General features: G+C 43.7%; 1 protein-coding gene across 14 annotated transcripts in view; it reads right to left on the bottom strand.

Moving 5' to 3' along the window:
- The window catches only part of celf2 (cugbp, Elav-like family member 2), a 522,862-nt gene that overhangs the window by 239,213 nt on the left and 266,344 nt on the right, over window positions 1-17,305 (bottom strand). Inside the window, exon 1 of one of the 14 annotated variants that reach the window (XM_041203239.1) lies at window positions 10,650-10,807. The exons of the other annotated variants lie outside the window; for them this stretch is intronic. The gene's annotated coding sequence lies outside the window, so the exon portion shown is untranslated. Of the gene's footprint in view, window positions 1-10,649; window positions 10,808-17,305 lie in introns of those variants that run through there. 14 annotated transcript variants of the gene reach the window in all.

A 17,305-nucleotide genomic window follows, 5' to 3' on the forward strand; every position in this document is an offset into this window, starting at 1 on the left:
AAGAATGACAGATGTTTGGTTGGCTGAAGAAGAAACTAAATAATCAAATAACTATTTCAAAATGGCAAGAGGTGGAGGGTTTTGGGGGGGCTTTAACGTCACCCACTTCTGTTGGTATTTCCGAACCATGATCAAAGACTTGAGTAACATTCAGACAAGTCATCAGTCAGGACATTTGAAATCGGCTCTGAATCCATCTCTGAATGTGGAATGAACGTGTAAGTGTTGGCCCCTCCAGTAGCCCTATGGGTAAACGCACTGCCCAGCATGATTGCGAGCTGTTTAGATTTGACTACCCCCGATCAGTGCTTGTTTGGCTAATCTCAGCCTGAGGAATAATTGGGATACAACAATTGGCCCAAGTTAGCCTCGAGCTAGGAAAGGACAAAGCAGCAAGTGTCCTAAACTCCCGATCCCTCTCCAACTACTCCAGCTAGACAGCACGGGTTAATGCCACCCTCCTGAAGGACAGGGTGGGCCCTGGCTGTGATCCCTTCCAGTTGGTGTGACAGTTCCTAACACTTTTTCAGGACCAGATGCTAAACTAAGGGTTTTGTTGGCCTGAGTGGATGGACGTCAAGAATCCCCTGCATTATTCCAAACAACAGCAGGAAGTTGAATGGAAAATAAAATTGGACGGAGTATGAAATAACAACTGAGGGCCTCTTCCGAGCTAACGTCATCGACTACTTTCAACCTCACCGAGCAGTCGAGTGATGGTAGATGCTGGTTCCGTGGACTGTCAGTGACCAGTTTCTGCTCTCGCTCATCCAGTGTACTCAAACCTTTGAGTAGGCATCGCCAAACAGGCAATTACATCTCTCTCAGCAAATTATCAGTGTTGAAACGATGTCTAAACCATGTGTACGAAAGTGACTTCTGAAGCTGATGCAGCTTCCTTTATTTATCCTTTTGTGGCGTTCTCAATCAAGTAGTTAAAAGGATTGCATGAAGCACAAAAGCCTGAAAGGCTAATGCACTGCATTAAAAAAAAACTTGAAGGGATTTTTGCAAATAACAAATCAAAAACAACCTTTAAAAATTGGGTGCTTTACAACAGGGTCGATAGAAAAACCTTCAGTACCTCTAATTAAAATGTTCAAGTGATTTTTTTTTTTAAAACAGGCAAATTACAGCCCATTTTCTGCACTGAATTAAAGTCATTTCACACAGGTCAAACCAGGCACCCTGCATTCTCCACAGATTAAAAATAAGAGAAGTAAAGCTTGGAGGAAATTAGAAAAATATGGGGCAGGATTTTTCGCTTGGCATGTGGTTGGGGTGGGGGGGGGGGGGGGAACACGAGTGAAATAGCGCGTGACGATGTTGGGCGAGCGTCCTGACTCGCGTGATGTCTCGGTCGGCTCACCGACACGCGAGAGTTGGCAGCGCGCCCGCCGACAATTAGAAAACCTATTAAGGCCATTAATGAATTATCCTGGATTTTTCGCTGCCCCCTCCCAACGTTACAGCTGGTGGGGCGGGCAGACAAATCGGCCAGGCGGCTTTTGGACTTTTATTTCGGAAACCTCATGCAACGACGAGGTGACATTAATTTTAAATAAAATATATAAAAACGCCTGGGCAGAATTTTTATAGTCGATATGTTTAGGTGAGCGAGCCCAACGTGTGGACACTTTTTTCTGCATTTTAGAATCTTTATTTGACGGGTTTTAAGTGCCTCAGCTCCCTGAGGCAGCTTTCAGCCTTCAGGGAGCTTTCGTTCCGAGCTTCCCCCCGCCCTGATTTCAGGACTCGCCCTCCTCCTGTCGTTACCCTGGCAGGCGCTGAGCCTTTTGTGCTGGCCTAGCCGTTAACTGGCCAGCCAGTGTGAAATTGCGGTCGGGGGAGGGGGCCGATTGATCGTGGGCGGCGGCCTGTATCCCAGCTGCACCCAGGCCTGCCCGACAACCTCAAAGTTCTGCCCATGGTTGCAAAGAGGAGCTTTTACTGCTCCTGTTTGTTGACTCCACAATTTCGAAGCTTTTTTCCTCCCAAATTCTTTTCTGGGGTTGAATTCTATTTCCCTTCATCACCTCACCAACTGCCTCTCTTCATATATCAGCCTTCGTACTGCAACTGAGGAACCCACTCTGCTCTCATCCCGAGTCCACACACGTGTGTTTTCAAACACACACACATGTGCTTTCAAACACACACACACGTGTGCTTTCAAACACACACACACACGTGTGCTTTCAAACACACACACACACGTGTGCTTTCAAACACACACACACACGTGTGCTTTCAAACACACACACACACGTGTGCTTTCAAACACACACACACGTGTGCTTTCAAACACACACACACACGTGTGCTTTCAAACACACACACGTGTGCTTTATCTGGAACACAAGCACATTTAGATGGGATAGTGCAGTGATTTGGAATTTGCCTGTGTTACTCGAGCTCAGTTTTCTAAATTATAATTTTTCCGTAATATTTTCTCAATAAGTCTGAAACCAGACAGGTTACTATGGCAATTAGAAGCATTAATCAGCTATTCAAAAGGGTAATTCTTAGGCATAACTTCCAAACCTTCAGCTTATATTTAATGCCACATTCTTGTAATATTTCAGGGGCTGGGCATTGTTCTGTTCCATTCACACAGCCAGGAGCTTAGTTAGTTAAGGTAGATGGATGGAAGCTTCCTATTCACACATCAATGTGTAGGCATTACCTCAAAGCTTTGTGTCTAAATAGCTTGGTGGTTGGAGCCCCTCCTTCTCATAGTCCAAGAGCTTTCTCACTGGTTACTACAAATGAAAGTGCCTTAGCAGACAACAGGAAGTTGCCTGCATTCAAAAGGAAGTGAGCGCGAGACCGAGGGAGAGACAGAGACCCACACAGATAAAGGGACCTGCAGAGAGAGAGAGAGAAAGGGACCCGAGTAGAGAGCGAGAGAGAGAGAGACTCCCAGAGTGAGGGGTATAGAGAGAGAGAGACAGATAGACAGACAGCGAGAGAGAGAGAGAGACAGACAGCGAGAGAGAGAGACAACAGAGAAACAGACAACAGAGAGAGAGAGACAACTGAGGCAGAGAAACATAGAGTGAGACAGAGATAGATACAGAGAGAGACAGACAACTGAGGCAGAGACACAGACGGAGAATGAAACAGAGAGAGAGACGCAGAAAGAGACAGATGCAGAGAGAGAGAGATGCAGAGAGAGAGAGACACACACACACACAGAGACACAGGGAAAGAAACAGACAGAGAGAGAGACACAGAGAGACAGAGAGAGACAAAGGAATTACTGCTGTATTGAGAAGCGACAGCTGCTGCTGTGGCAAGCATGGTGAATTGTTTTTGTATTAACAATTGAGCAAAATGCTTATAAAAGTTGGTTTCCTGTTTGAAAGGAACATGACAGGACTGACCGAACCTTTTGAGATTTAAGGAACAAGGAGTCTCCAAGGTGAGCCTTGCTGGTAGTAGTCAGTTCTGGAATAGTCAGACTGAATAGAACAATTTTCGAAAGACACTGGAAGATTCTACCTGGCGAGGCAGAAAGATGTGGGCTTGCTGGAAAACTGGGATTAATTTGTGACTTAATCCTGTCTTCCTACACATCTGCCAGAAGTGTGGCATAAATAAAAACTTTCATTTGTCGTAATTCGATTGTACTAATTAGTTGCTGTGAGTGTATCTTTCCTTTAGTTTGGTGTATTAGTTGCTGTTAAGGAAGGTTGATCTATATTGATTTTAATTTATTTGCCACAGTAAATGTCTTAAAATGTGAAATCTTGTCCTTTGGTAATTTCTGTTGGTTGCTGGGAAGTTCATCTCTCTTTTAAAAAAAGTTAGTGATCTCTATGGGCATTGTAACAAGTAATAAATTAACACAGCAAAAACTGTGTCTCTTAAGACAGGAATTTCCGTTCTGAACATTGATAGTATATCCAAATTCATCTGCAAAAATTGCACAGCGATAATGTTCTTTGAAAACTGTCCCAGAGGGGCAATTGAAAATCCTGTAGGATTTTCAGGAAAGACCATAATTCTCAAATAAAACTTGACTCAAAATTTCAGCAATCTAACATCAGCTTGTATAGGTCCATTAACATTGTCAAATGTGCAGTGCAGTCAATGAAATTATACTTTCATCCCATCTGCAGGCCACATTAGCTCCTGAATAACATGGTATCTAGGTCAGACACATCTCTTAATGAGTGTTGTTTCTCCCCTTTGGCTTTCATGCTCTAGATACTCTGAATCGTGGATAATAGTCTCTCTACTTTATTGGTAATAAGGAGGATGATTTGTAATTCTGCAGGGCCACTTGTAAGTGAAACATAAACAAAAGAATGAGTATGTTTTGGTCACTGCTTCCAGGGGCATGTTGTAACAATGATTTAGGACTCAGTCTCTCTCCCGCCTGAATTTCTCCTCTCCCGGGGTATATTTTGACAGGCATTTTCAGTCCTCCTGAACCTCACCCAATTGACTATTATTGGCGCAGGTGCCTAGACAGCTAGCGGCAGCAATGTGACAAAGCACTTCCAAACCCGCCACTTACACCACCTAGAAGGACAAGAGCAGGTGTATGGGAACATTAGCACCTCCAATTTGCATGAAATCCTGTCTTGGTAAGAGATCATTGTTCCTTCGTCATCGCTGGGCCAAAATCCTGAAACCCCCTACTCAATAGCACTGTGGGTGTACCATAACCATACCGACTACAACAGATGAAGACAGCAGTCCACTACCACCTTCTCAAGGGCCACTTCGGATGGGCAATAAATTTTGGCATCGCCAGCCATGCCCACATCCCAATAGCCAACAAAAAAATTAGCTTTAATGGATGATTATCTTACAATCTGATTTTATTAGTTAATGTCCACATGTGTACACTTCCCAAAATCACAGACCATCAGGAACAGGGATCCTCACTCTCCTTCTCCAGTCCATGCTGTACCAAGCCCAGTCTTGGTGAGCCAACTGCTGCTTCGTCAGAGAATCAGCTCACTGAGCACAAGCCTGGTACTGAACCTGGGCTCTGCTTTATTGACAACTTTCACAACTTGTTTAGATCAAACTCCAGTGACCAGCGTCTGAGAGCCAGGTCCAGCTATTTACGCCACTGAATCAAATTCCAATATCCCACCCAGCAGAATCACAGACCTGTCTATGGGTGCAGCAGCATGTGAAGCACTCGTCTGTCTTGTTGACACTGGGTCATCCCAGTTATTGGGGGAACTGTCTCAAGCAATTCTCAGATAAATGGACAAATGGAACAAGACAGGGTTGGCGGTTTCGCTCTGAATACTGACACTCCCCTACCACATTCTCAAGGGCAACTTAGGGTGGGCAATAAATTCTTGCCTCATCGGCCATTCCCACACTTGTATAGTCTTAGCAAGGTCACCGAGCAGACAACATCCTTGAACCTGGTGCAATCACATCACACAGCTGATGGACTAACTTGCACTGGCATTCATCTCCCACTACAAGTTATAAATGCAAACCTGTTGGTCGCTGAGACCGAGACTCGATCCTCACAACCGACAGTCGTTTCTTCATCCAGCTGGGTTTATAAGACATGGTTCATCATATTACCACACGTTAAGAAGCATGAGGTTTCACTTCAGTTTTAAGTTGGCTGTGTTTCAATCATACCTTTGCCATTTACAAAATCTTGGCATCTTATTCGGCCAATTTGGCTTGTTTGAGTCAATTGGAGAAGTTTCCTTTCCTCCTTCCCCCCAACTGTAATATCACATATGGGCTCCAGACATGAATTGGACCAAGAATAAGGGACACGCATACGCACATACACACTCCTGTGTTTAAGTGCCTTGCTGTAGACGATAACCTGGATTGAAAATGCTGAATTTTACATTTACAAGTACGAATAATTTATGAATCAAAAGAATAACCTGTGAAATGGTCTAAGTGGAAAATGAGCATGCACACGACAAATTGTGCAAAGCGCTTAGAGCTGAGAGTCAAACTAAGCAAGTGTATCGGTCTATATACTGTGCGTGACAGGAGAGCTGTTTTATTCACACAACATCAGGCCCGGGGTAAGGCAAACTGGATCAGTGTCAGGAAGGCTTCGATACTGTAAACAATTCTTCGGATGGTATAAACAACTCAGCCCAGCCCACAGCCAATTGGGCTTAAAGGTCACTGGATGGGGACTGATGAAAATCAGACACTTAACTGACTTATTAATTATTTAAGGGCAAGTTAGATTCCTTTGGACTGCTTAATTTACGAAAAGCCTTTTCCAATTATACAGAATAGGCGCAGAGACTATTCCTTCTAAACATGATAGGGGCAGGCCTTGGTTTTTAAAATTACTGGATCTAAATATTTGCATGTTAGTCAATCGGAGTGAGGACTGTTTGCCTGTAATAGCTGATTTTTATAAAAATCAGGCTAAGTGGAAGACAGTGGAACGCTGATCATCTGCAATTCAGTTATCTGACCTTCCAATTATCTGCCAGAAATTTCACAATACCTGGTTGTGCATGGGACATTGTAACCACATAATACTTCTGATATTTGTATTGTACTTGTCTTTATTCCCAGGGTTCTAGGGTTTTGCTGCACATTTAGGGGATATCAATTATTTGCCAATTTGCATTACCCAAGCAGAGGTTTGTATTCTTCCTACAATCTGCAAGCTTCTGAAAGCATAAGCTTGATGTTATTTCACCATGATTTTCTGTGATCCTCTCTGCTCTCTACTCATTCTACCCTCTGTGATGATCTTTCTCTACATATGGAGCCTGGTCCTCTCTCCAAGATTCTCATTAAAAATTATTTAGATGCAGCTGTTTTAGGAGCACTAATGATACACCATTTCAAGGGCACAATTTTCCTTCCTTATGTGGGCATACTAAAATGTATTGGCAACTTTAAATCACAAGAGCACATCATACACTGCAAAACAGAATGAGATGCAAATGTTCCCATGACAACCTGTGATGACATCCAGGACATCACTATACTTTTTTTCATTCATTCACGGGATATGGGCATCGCTGGCTAGGCCAGCATTTATTGCCCATCCCTAATTGCCCATGGGAAGGTGGCGGTGAGCTGCCTTCTTGAACCGCTGCAGTCTCTGTGGTGTAGGTACACCCACAGTGCCATTATGGAGGGATTTTGACATAGCGACAGTGAAGGAATGGCGATATATTTCCAAGTCAGGACGGTGAGTGACTTGGAGGGGAACTTCCAGGTGGTGGTGCTCCCACATGTCTGCTGCACTAGTCCTTCTAGATGGTAGCGGTCGTGGGTTTGGAAGGTGCTGAGGAGCCTTGGTGAGTTCCTGCAGTGCATCATATAGATGGTACACACTGCTGCTACTGTGTGTCGGTGGTGGAGGGAGTAAGTGTTTGTGGATGTGGTGGCAGTCAAGCGGGCTGCTTTATCCTTGATAGTGTCAAGCTTCTTGAGTGTTATTGGAACTGCACTCATACAGACAAGTGGAGAGTATTTCATTACGTTCCTGACTTGTGCCTTGTAGATGGTGGACGAGGGTTTGGGGAGTCAGGAGGTGAATTATTCTCTGCAGAATTCCCAGCCTCTGATCTCCTCTTGTAGCCACAGTATTCATATGACTAGGCTACCAAGCTCCATTTCAATTTGCTCAAATGGCAAAATTTTACCAAAATGTTTTTTTTTAAGCATCACATCTCTACCCTGACAGATCTAAAAAAAAAACCCCAAGGATCCCTGGTCTTAGCCAATGGTCAGATGAAATGCCACAGACCAAAACTTCTCCATGGTCTATGATGAACTAAGCTGGCTGCTACAGTTTGCCTTCATATCCCTGGACTAGTGAGAGGTGAGAATCAGCCACGACGTTGGTCCTAAAAATTGTCCCACAACCTTTTACTCGTTTTGCAGTGTCCAAAAGATACATTGGTCTTTTAAATTGGATTCAATTGTGCACGGTGTTCATTTGGGTTTCCTTAGACTAGCAGCAGACTTTGAGATGTCTGGACTCATAGCTCTGCTGCCAGTCAATAGAATCAAGATTCAACTGTAGAAATTCTCAGTTGTGGAAGCCTGAATTAATAGGCCAGGTTTTCTTTTTTGAAAAAAAAAAAATTAATACTGGTTTAGAATCACCTTTAGTTTTCTGTCCTGCCTTTACAAATTGTATGAAGAATGGACTTTAATTGACATGAGTAATGTCAACAGTAAGCGATAGTTACAAGGGACAGGAAAAAAATAAATTACAAATCTTCTGAGCAACTTGGTTAGACAGGTTTCAAGTTCTGTGGAATAAGTAGAGCCAGGATGTGTGTCAAGTGAGACAAAGGTTACACAAAAAAACCAGAAAATACCGCATCTGTGGAGAGAGAAACAGAGTTAACGTTTTGAGTCCGTATGACTCTTCTTCAGAGCTAAAGAGAAGTAGAAATGTGATGAAATTTATACTGTTTAAGGGGGGGTGGTTGGAGCAGGTGAAGCTGGATAGAAGGCCAGCGATAGGTGGGGGCAAAGGAGAGATTGACAAAAACGTCATGAACAAAAGGACAAGGGGAATGTTAGGGGTGGTGGTAAGGGCTAAAAAAAGGTGCTGATAGTGGCATTAATAAGAAAGCAAAGCAAAGCGGCAAAGATTACATTCGCTCCGCAACATTCTCCCTCCCAACCAGCTTTCCACTCTTCATTTTGACTTGAGGATAGTGTAAATCATGCAACATCGGCTTGGCAACTTGTTATATTCCTCTTCTAATTTTCATTTCCATCAGGAGAGGTGTTTCACCAGGTTACTGATATTGCACATTTTACAAAACCATCCAAAATCAAACTGACCCCTGTCGACTATTGCTGAGTTTGGCTCCACAGGTGCTGGCAGTCCTCTCTACTGCTGGGCTTTTCCACATGTGCATGTATCTTATCCAGTTTAGTGTTACCCCATGGGGCTTTTGGTAATACAGTTTGATCCCGTCCTCACTTGGTTCCCGAGAAACAGCCTGGGCCAATTTTTCCTCATCTGGGCCAAGTTACTAATAAACCAATTATAATACGCCAACAGGCAGAGAACTCAAATGAACAAACAAAACCCGCTCAGTATGGCTCAATGACTCATTGCATAAACCTATTCATGCCACCGTGGCTTGTTCATCATTCACTACCAGGGTGTTCCTGTTTACACAGCTCAGGTTTTCAACAAAAAGGAAATGGAAACAAATTGAGTTCCTAACTGCCCACAGATCTTCCCCAGGTCAGCTCCACTGCTGAAGATTGTGGCCATCAATTTGGCTAGGTAGAGTTCCACAAGGCCCAGTTGTCCTCCTGTAACTAGTCCGAAGTGGTTGCTACTTATGTGTGAACCTTGACATTCGACTTATGCAAGTTACACAAACTTCGGCTGGGGGCGGGTGAGTGTTGGTGTATCACAGGCAGCTCCGACATACTTACAGTCGGAGAACACTTTGTGTACATTGTGCGATACATCCCAGGTCCCAGCAGCTCACTATAACCTAGCCCAGACTGGTCGAAAGTAGTAACATTGAAAAATGACATCAAAGCTGAAGTGAAGAAGATGAGAGGGTTTTGTGGCAAGAGTTTGTTATCTCTGTCTGCTTTTCCAATTTAATTTTCTCCGTTTAGAGTCCATGAAACCTTCAAAAGGTCATTTTGAGCCAACAGTGCAACTTGATGAATTTAAAAACGTTCTTGTACTCAACAGTAAGAATTATATTATTCCTGGCTTGGCTGGGATATATTTAAAAAGAAAGCACTTAAGCAGCCACATTACCAGATCGTGACCTGCAATGTACTTTGTTTTAAATCATCAACATACTTTCTTGAAGTTATTAGCTGTTGTTAATGACTGTTTCATTAGAACAAGACAATTGATTTTAATGGCTGTGGCAGCACTGAGGCCATAACCATTCTGCTTAGCAGAATTTGTACTGCTAATTATTCATAAAACAAAAATTCATGGCGAAATTTGGAACTTGTAAAAAGCACTTTTGCCCAAAGGATGTCCTGTGTTCAGAGCTTATTGTCTTCGTCTCTCTCTCTCTCTCTCAATCTATCTCCTGTCTCATTAGATTAGATTTCATCTTCCCTTCTCTGTTCTTCAGGAAACCTTAAGTCATACAACAGCAACTTGCATTTTACACTTACATTCATGTATCAGTAATACCCCAAATTCAATCTTGGAGGTGTTGAATCAGTTGATTTGATCAGAAGTAGGAGCATGAGAATGGACCAGAGCATCCCTGGCCTAGGAATGAGAAAGGAGGCTTAAGTTACAGCTCCTGATCATCATCCACTATTCTACAGTGCGTGTGCACGCACGGGTACACTAGGTGAGGGGAGGAAGGGGTTAGTTTGTGATGCTATTCACAGTGCAATATCTCAACAGCCCTCGCTAGTCAGTGAAGAACGGCCAGTTTGGTGAAGCTCCAGGAGACGGCTGTTAACCATGGGACTTTATTCCAGTGAGTGACTTCAGAAGGGAAGTTGAAAGTGAGAATACTAGGGACAAAAGTTAATCGCTGTGAGTGCCATGAATTGACAAAAGTAATCAGTACAGAATGTCCTGAAGAAATAACAATATCTCACTCAGCATTGGTGATAAGTTACTGGTGCATATCTCAGCTCTACTCACTCCAACTGTTTATAGATTACTGCCTGTAACACTGTAAATGCATAACACTAACCTCTATTAACTATACGGATGCACAGAGACTTCCAACCAGCACACTAAGGCAATCAGTAAGGTCCACACTTGAAGGTACTATTCTTGGCCAAGCTTGGAATTTGGACACCCAAGATCACTGCTGTGTATCTTCCAGCGGCAGATTAGACAGTGATGCTGACAAAGCCTGGGGGCCTTTCTGCCCTCTACAACGATCCTGGTATTAGGGTTGGAGCAACATGAACATTCAGATTTAAGAACGGAAAATGCTGAAAAAAACTCAGCAGGTCTGGCAGCACCTGCGGAGAGAGAAACAGAGTTAACTTTTCAAGGTCGTTTGACTTCTTCCGAGCCCTTAACTCTGTTTCTCTCTGGACAGGCGCTGCCAGACCTGCTGAGTTTTTCCAGCATTTTCTGCTTTTATTTCATATTTCCAGCATCCGCAGTATTTTGCTTTTATCTGAACATTCGGACTTGTTGGATAAGATTTCATGTTGGGTTAGACACCCTGTCAGGACGGTGTACAAAAATAAATGCCTATGATCCAGGCTCACGCTTCAATGCAATACTGCGAGAGTGCTGCATTGTCTATGGCGTTATCAGCCAGTTTAAATGTTGCAGGGGCCCTATCTGCTTGTTCAGGTGGTTCAGGGAGATGTAAAAAAAATTATTTAGACAGAAGCAGGAAGATTTATTTTGCCCTAGAGGCCAACAGATCTTCCTCTAATGGCCTTGCCTAACAGATCAAGAAAAGTAAAATACTGCAGATGCTGGAAATCTGAAATAAAAACAGAAAAGCTGGCAATACTCAGCAGGTCTGGCAGCATCTGTGGAGACAGAAATAGAGTAAATGTTTCAGGTCAATGACCTTTCATCCGAATTAGAACGAGTTGAGAGAGATTTTTAAGCAAGTACCAGAGGCAAGAACATGGGGGGGATGGGGAGGGGAAGCATAAATGGGGAAGGTCAGTGGCAAGAAGACAGGAGAGATTAAACAACAAAAGGAATGTTGGTGTAAGGTAAAAGGGGATGATAATGGGACAATAAAACAAACAAAAGATGAGTCAAGAGGAGCTGATGACAAAAGCAGAATCATTATCAGCAACGGCTGTCTGTAAACCATGGGAGCAGCTGTGATGAAATTGTTGAACTCAACACCGAGTCCAGAAGGCTGTAAGGCTAAACCATTTATATCTCCTCTGAACTCATATTTTGTTGCTCCACTTGTCTTGTGGCTTATGTCATCATCCCTTTAGCCATTTAATCATTCCTGGCATTTACCCCATCACAGACGCCTTTTGCTCTTTCCTAAAGTTGACTGTTCCATGTTCTCTTAGCTGGCTTCATTAACTGGAGCTTCACTAAAGCTCTGCTGCCCATATCCTAACTCACACCGAGTCCTAATCACCCATCACTCCTGTGCTCACTGACCTACATTGAAGCATTACTGGACAAGGAGCTAATTTTAAAATTCTCATCCTTGGTTCCAATTCCTCTAAGGCCTTATCCTTCCCCACCTCTAGTAACCTTCCTCCAGCCCTACAACCCTCCGAGATCTCGGCACTCCTTCAATTCTGACCTTTTGTGCATCTCCAATTTCAATGGCTCCACCATGCCTTTAGCTACCTAGGCCCCAAGCTCTGGAAATTCCTCTTTAAGCCTGTCCACCTTTCAGGGGCTCCCGAGAACCTAACTCTTTGAACGAGCTTTTGATCGTCTGTCCTAATATCATTTGATGTGGTTCAGCATCAAATGTTTGTTTGCCAATGCTCCTGTGAAGCACTTTGGGATGTTTTACTACATTAAAGTCACTATATCATTGTAAGTTGTTGCTTCCCTGCCCCTTTTTTCCTGCCTCTGCAGTTGTTTAAAAAGTGGTTCACCTCGAACATCTACCAGTTCTGGTGAAAGGTCATTGACTTGAAACCTTAACTCAGTTTCTCTCTCCACCAGATGCTGCCAGACCTGCAAAGTACCTCCAATGTTTCTGTTTTTATTTCAGATTTGCAGCATCCGCAGTATTTTGTCTTAGTTTAATTAGTTATCCAACTCATTTGCTGCTTGCAGAATGCATTGTGCACAAATTGGCTGCCACATTTACCCACGTAACAATGGCTACACTTCAGGACGTAATGCATCGAATGCGAGTGCTCTGAAACATCCGGAGAGATATGATAAGCTGCTGCCTAAATCCCAGTCCTCTGCTTAAACATTCAACAGAGGACAAAAACTGGGAATGCCAGACAAGGCTGAGGCTGAAACCTGCCAATTCCAGTTGGGAAATAGCCTAACCTGGAAATCCTCTTTAACAATTAACAGCTCTCTAATGTGGCTAAAACAACCTTCCATCATCATTGTGGGCATGCAGACAAAAGCCAAGTTGCAGTAAAGTTCACCACACTTGTCAATGATAGGCACTTCAACATTTTATGAGGCCTGTGGTGGAATTTTGTGGTGTGGTTTTGGCAGGCAGTACTCCAGCTCCTGGAGTCCATTCAGAATGAAGGAGAGCAATCCACCTAAGCCAAGATCCACAGAGTACTGGAGGGTTGTGACAAGCCTGTGACCAGATCAGCACTAAAGGAGTTCTTAGTGCTTAAGTCAGATTTCTCTGATTTCATCGAGCAGTGCAAGAGCTTCTGCAGCTGAGTCTCAACAATGACAAAAGTCAGCTTCACCACCATGTCACTTTACTGTGGAACTCTTCAGTGTTGTCACCTGTGTGCAAGTACAACTACTTAACAAGAGCATGGAGTAGGCTACAGGAAATCCACAACATGGCTACTCCTGCCCCAGTGCAATTTCACCAAGTTCCATAATCCACCCTCAGCAATGCTTGTGGTCTAAGGATATTTGTATTTGGTAGAGTTGCCCCTGCTTGCACCACATTCTGACATCAGATGTACGAGGACTGGATGAGGCAGAGTTCTCATCACCACTTTAATGCCTCCCAAAGGAGAGCTGCAATGGACAATATCTCAACTTATGCAGTGCCAAATGCACTAGCTGCTCCTCCATTCCCCCTTCATCAAGTTTATGGTTACCATGAGATTCACTTCCTGTACCCTCAAATTCCTCCTGACTAACTCCTTGCTGCTACTTGCTCCTGGTCCAGCACTTGATATTGTTAAGCCTCCCCTTTCCTCAAACTTCATTATCCATGTTTCAAAATTGTCTTAATTAGTCTTCTTCAAAAAGCCCACACTCAACCCTTTTGTCCTCTTCCAACTCTCACCCTAAGGTAGCTTTCCTCTCACAGAAGCAAAAGGAAAATACTGTGGATGCTGGAGATCTGAAATAAAAACACAGGATTCTGGAAAAACTCAGCAGGTCTGGCAGCATCAGTGGAGAGAGAAACAAAGTTTTCGTTTTGAGTCCAAATTGACTCTTCTTCAGAGCAGAAGAGTCATATTGGGCTCAAAACGTCAACTGTTTGTCTCTCCACTGATGCTACCAGACCTGCCGAGCTTTTCCAGTACTTTCTGATTTTATTTCCTCTCTCAGATCCTTCCAGCTCCATGCCCTCTCAAGGGGTATTTGACAAAAGCTATTTCATCCTCCTGCATTATCTTCTCTGTGGTGTCTTCCTATGTACAACCTCCCTTGCTCAATTCCACTCCAACTGGGCTTGTATGCTTCACCCCAAAGTTCTCCTGAAACTTTACACATCATCATTGCCCCCCTGCAACCAGGGTAAATTGCCAGGGTGTCAGGGTGAGGTGGGTGGGGTGGGGGGCACAGGGAGTGGATGTCAGGGTGGGGTGTTGGTGCTGGAAGAAACTTGTCTGTTGACAGAATAAAACCAACCTTAAAATAGTGTCATATTTATGCTACACTTTGAAATAAGGCAAAAAAATACATTACTTGAAGGAAATGATTCATTAAAACGAGTGCTGATCTAAAGATAATTGACCAGCTTTACCACGGCTACACAGCAAAAGAATGGCTAATGAAGAGAGAGCCAAACTCTATTTACAACAACAACTTATATTTGTATAACACCATTAATGTAATAAACTGTCCCAAGGTGCTTCATAGGAATGTAATAAAACAAAGTAGGACAGCGAACCATATAAGATCATAAAGGCTTGTAGAGAGGGAATTCCAGAGCTTGGGATTTAGGCAACTGAAGGTGCGATCATGAATGCTGGAGTGATTAAAATCAGGCGTGCTCAAGAAGCCAGAAGTAGATGAGCACAGATATCTCAGAGGGCTGTGGGGCTGGAGGAGATTACAGAGATAGGGAGGGATGAGACCATGGAGGGGATTAAAAACAAGGATGAGAATTTTAAAATGAAGATGTCGCCTGTCTGGGAGCCAATATAAGTCAGTGAACACAGGGATGAAAAGGGAACAGGACTTGCTGTGAGTTATGACATGGGCAGCAAAGCTTTGGATGGCCTCAGGTTTATGGAGGGTAGAATGTGGGAGACCAGCCAGGAATGTGCTGGGATCGTCAAGTCTAGAGGTAACAAAGGAATGAATGAGGGTTTCAGCAGATGAACTGAGACAGGTGCAAAGCCAGGCAGTGGTACCGAGATGGGAATAGGCGGTATTAGTGATGGTGTGTCTGTAACTGATTCAAAACCTCTGTGTCTGTTCGTCATCCACATAGGGTGGTGCTTGAGGCAGAAGTTGTAGGAGATTGACTCGGTTAATAAAAACAAACCCCCAGATGGCATGGAATGGAATTGTCAGGCCTGAGTAGATGAAGTGTGTTGGCAGGAAGGAAGAGGCAGAGTTTAATAAATGCAACGTGACTGTAGTGAGCAGCATATAACTGGCATACACAGATACCAAACTACTCAAAGTACAGGCACAGAAACTGGAGTGATGGATATATTCATTTCTGTTAAATGTGATTTCCCAGAAATTACCAGAAACTATCAAATAAAGAACTTGCATTCCTATAGCGCCTTTAACTATTTCAGGACATAAAATGCACCTTACAGACAATGAAGTACTTTGTGTGGTCCCTCTTTATGGCAGAAAATGCAGTAACTCTTTCGAGTACAAACCCGTTTCCATCTGTTTCAGATGAAGTTACATAGTTTGCCATTGTGAGATTTGAACTCTTGATACTCTTTTGAGTAAACCTGTTTCCATCTGTTTCAGATGAAGTTACATTGTTTCATAGTTTGCCATTGTGAGATTTGAACTCTTGATACTCTTTTGAGTAAACCTGTTTCCATCTGTTTCAGATAAAGTTACATTGTTTCATAGTTTGCCATTGTGAGATTTGAACTCTTGATACTCTTTTAAGTAAACCTGTTTCCATCTGTTTCAGATGAAGTTACATTGTTTCATAGTTTGTCATTGTGAGATTTGAACTCTTGATCTTGGGGTTACAAGCCCAGTACCATAACCACTTGGCTATTTAGGCCAAGCAGAAAATGCAGTAGCCAATTTGCAAACTATAAGGTCTAACAAGCAGCAATAAAATAAATGATCACATAATAAACATCTCTCATGACTGACTCATTGTGTGGTTTCAGCATTTATTTTTATTTGTTCTTTCAGTGGATGTGGGCGTCGCTGGCTGGGCCAGCATTTATTGCCCATCGCTAATTGCCATGGAGAAGGTGGTGGTGAGCTGCCTTCTTGAACCACTGCAGTCCATGTGGTGTAGGTACACCCACAGTGCTGTTAGGATGGGAGTTTCTGGATTCTGACCAAGTTACATTGATACGATGGTGTGTGGCTTGGAGGGGAAATTCCAGGTGATGGTGTTCCCATGTGTCTGCTACCCTTGTTCTTCTAGATGGTAGCGGTCATGGGTTTGGAAGGTGCTGTCTAAGGAGCCTTGGTGAGTTGCTGCAGTGCATCTTGTAGATGGTACACACTGCTGCCACTGTGCTGGAGGTTGGAGGGAGTGAATGTCTGTGGATGGGGTGCCAACCAAGTGGGGCTGCTTTGTCCTGGATGATGTCAAACTTCTTGACTGTTGTGGGAGCTGCACTCATCCAGGCAAGCGGAGAGTATTCCATCACACTCCTGACTTGTATCTTATAGATGGCTGACAAGCTTTGGGGAGCCAGGAGATGAGTTACTCACTGAAGGATTCCTAGCCTCTGACCTGCTCTTGTAGCCACAGTATTTATAAGGCTGGTCCAGTTCAGTTTCTGGTCAATGGTAACCCCCCGGATGTAGATAGTGGAGGATTCAGTGGTGGTAATGCCATTGAACGTCAAGGGGCGATGGTTAGTTTAGGTCTTGTTGGGGATGGTCATTGCCTGACACTTGTGCAGTGCAAGTGTTACTTGCCACTTATCAGCCCAAGCCTGAATGTTGTCCAGGTCTTGTTGACTATGGACATGGGCTACTTTAGTATCTGAGGAGTCGTGAATGGTGCTGAACATTGTGCAATCAAGCAGCAGCAAACATCACCACCTCTGACCTTTGATGGAGGGATGGTCATTGATGAAGTAGCTGAAGATGGTTGGGCCTAGGGCCTGAGGAACTCCTGCAGTGATGTTCCAGGACCGAGACGATAGGCCTCCAACAACCACAACCATCTTCCTTTGTGCTGGGTATGACTCCAACCAACGCAGAGTTTTCCCCGATTCCCAATGACTCCAGTTTTGCTAGGGCTCCTTGATGCCACACTCAGTCAAACGCTGCCTTGAATTCAAGGGCAATTACTCTCTCCTCACTTCTGGAGTTCAGCTGTTTTGTCCA

The sequence above is a fragment of the Carcharodon carcharias genome, chromosome 13 (genome assembly GCF_017639515.1).
Source record: "Carcharodon carcharias isolate sCarCar2 chromosome 13, sCarCar2.pri, whole genome shotgun sequence".
Lineage (NCBI taxonomy): Eukaryota > Metazoa > Chordata > Chondrichthyes > Lamniformes > Lamnidae > Carcharodon > Carcharodon carcharias.